This window comes from Triturus cristatus, chromosome 7 (genome assembly GCF_964204655.1).
Source record: "Triturus cristatus chromosome 7, aTriCri1.1, whole genome shotgun sequence".
In the NCBI taxonomy this organism is placed as follows: domain Eukaryota; kingdom Metazoa; phylum Chordata; class Amphibia; order Caudata; family Salamandridae; genus Triturus; species Triturus cristatus.
This window is the reverse complement of record NC_140590.1, coordinates 1173658941-1173661838: the sequence shown is the minus strand read 5'-3', so window position 1 is coordinate 1173661838 and position 2898 is coordinate 1173658941. Positions and strand designations below refer to the sequence as shown.

The 2898-nt window shown below is 50.0% G+C and overlaps 1 pseudogene; it reads right to left on the bottom strand.

Annotated features, from left to right (window-relative positions):
- Nucleotides 1-1082: 1082 nt before the first annotated feature.
- Nucleotides 1083-2080, bottom strand: LOC146811363 (28S ribosomal RNA; annotated as a pseudogene; the record flags this gene model as incomplete).
- Nucleotides 2081-2898: the final 818 nt, after the last annotated feature.

Sequence of the window (2898 nt, the reverse complement as noted above, 5' to 3'; positions counted from 1 at the left end):
TTTAAAGTCCTTTGATTCTACCTTCAAATGGGGGAAGCCTCTATTACATCCAGGATCTTTTCAAGTGTTATTTATTGGGCCTGGGTGTAATTTAAATTTGGAAGACTGGGCTGGTGACATGGTTTGGTGAGTTGGCACACCCATACTCATCCTTCGTCTGGATCGGCATTGAGAATGAAACATCACTGTTGACGTTTTTGCCCACACAAAGCTGACACACAAACTGGTGGACATCTTGAAACATGGCAAAATCTTGTTGGTGGGGCTCAACCCCGCCTGAATAGGCTAGGTGGCTCTGCCTGCCGGCTGAAACCACCGGCCTGCGGGGACCGGGCCTCCAATGGGGGGCTTAGGGAACCTGTTCGGCTTGCAGGAGCCTCAGACTCCATCCAGTCTGACAACCTCCTGGCCCGGGTAGGAAAGCTGGCCCTGTCAGGTGCTTGGAGCCCTGGTTTCCCAGGCAAAAGCTGTGCCTTTGCCCACATCTCACTGAGGATTAGAGGAACTGTTCAGACTGCAGGAGCCCCAGACTCCTCCCTGGTCCGCCGCCGCCCTGCTTCGGGTAGGGAAGGTGGCCATGCCCGGTGTCTCGAAACCTGGCTTCCCAGGTGAAAGCCATGGCTTTGCCCTCCTCTCATGGGATATTACGGGAGCTGTTCAGCCAACAACAACCCCAGATTCCTCCCCAGTCTGACACCACTCTGCGCTGTTTAAGGAAGGTGGCCCTGCCTGGTACCTGGAGCCCTGGCTTCCCAGGTATAAGCCATGACTTTGCCTGCCTTTCATAGGGGATTACAGGAGCTGTTCAACCCGTTGAAGCTCTAGACTCCTCCCTGGTCCAATGCCACCCTGCTCTATTATCGGCCTGGGCCTTCACGTTGAGTCCCGTCTCTGCTCCACACCCCGGAAGAGCACAAGGCTCATCCCCAGTCTGCAGCCACCATGCTCTTGGTAGGGACTGTCACACGCAGTCCATTAGGTAAGATGCCCCAGGTTGGTGCCTTCCACCTTCCTGGTGCTTGAGCCTGTTAGATGAGGAGGGAAAGCCCCAGCCAGTCCCATCTACCCTTGGGCCCACCAGGAAAGCCATTTTCCCCGACTATTAAGCCCCAATAAAGTGGGGGCTTTCAGAACCCGTCAGGAAACAGAAATCTAGTCTACAAATGATTTAACACCAGGTGCCCTATGAACATGTGGTGCACTAAGGGTGATGGAGGAGATCCCTTTCCATCCGCACTCCAATCCACAAGCAAGGGGCCTTACTCGTCGGTTCAGAGGCTGGCTAACCTATGCCAATAAGGCTTATGGTTATGGTTTAGGGGGGTTCTGACCTATAGGTGAATAGTCACAATCCCACAAACAGTAGCTTCGCCCTAGTGGCTCCTCAGCCAAGTACATACAGAAAATGTCTTAACCCGTGGTTCCTCTCGTACTGTGCAGGATTACTATTGCAACAACACATAATCCATAGGGTAAAACTAACCGGTCTCACGACAGTCTAAACCCAGCTCACATTCCCTATCAGTGGGTGAACAATCCAACGCTTAGTTAATTCTGCTTCACAGTGATAGGAAGACCGGACATCAAAGGATCAAAAAGCAACAACGCTATGAACATGTGGCTGCCACAAGCCAGTTATCATTGTTGTAACTTTTCTGACACCACCTGCTTGAAACCCAAAGTCAAAAGGATTGTAAGGCCCTCTTTCACGGTCTGTATTCATACTGAAAATCGAGATTAAGCAAGCTTTTGCCCTTCTGTTCCTCAGGAGGTTTCTGTCTACCCTGAGCTCACTTTATGACACCTGTGTTATTGTTTGACAGATATACTGCCCCAGTCAAACTCCTCACCTGCAACAGTCCCCAGAGTGGGTCATGACCAGCAGGTGCTGGACGCTTGCGGCCAGAAGCGAGAGCCCCATGGGGCTCACCCCGCCTCACTGGGTAAGTGAAAAAAACTATAAAGGTTGTGGTATTTCACCGGCAGCCAGAGGGTCTCCCACTTATCCTACCCCTCTCAGATCTCTTCACAGTGCCAGGCTAGAGTCAAACTTATCACGGACTTCTTTCCCCTGATTCTGTCAAGCCGGTTCCCTTGGCTGTGATTTCGCTGCGTAGTAGGGAGGGAGAGTGGGATTCTAATTAGATGACGCGGCATTTGGTTATTCTCATACCACCACGCTAATATAGGGGACCACGTGGCATGTATTTACTAAGCCACTTATGTGGGACTACAGCACGGAGAGAATGAAGGGGACCGCTTCCTGAGACCCATCTGAGGGATTGGAATGAATTCAGCAGCACATTGGCGCATCTATACAAGGTTTTAATTTTTCGGAACTACCTGTCCCACAATTCCTTGCACAGTTCCATAAGGACAGCCCATCAAGGGACATGTGATCTGTGAGGAGTGAACAGTTGGCAGTTCCGTGCAATGCACATTTCTCTAATCAGCCTCTGAGGAAGAAGCTATCGGTTTCGAAACGCGTCAGGCAAGTGATGATGTGAACTGTGAAAGATATCAGGACGGGGACTGCCTTCCATACATTAAAGGATTTAACCTTGTGCTGGGTCAAGAGTGCTCCTTACAGGTTGGAGACCTTCGTAGCGTACAGATATATATATATACTAACAACACCCTCTCCTTGCGGAAAGGAATTGAGCCGCACTCATATATATATATAAATATATATATATATATATATATGAGTCCAAATTGGTTTGTTTGTACCAAGCTGCAGGCGCTGCTTGACGGGTGCGTTACCTCGCGGTTGAACCAAACCGCCAATATTCACCACAAAAACTCCCAGAATGGAAGGAAGGTCGCACTCCAACAGCTTATTTGCCAATCTTTTATTCATCCAATGAATAGCAAAGCCAAAAATCCACCAACGCGTTT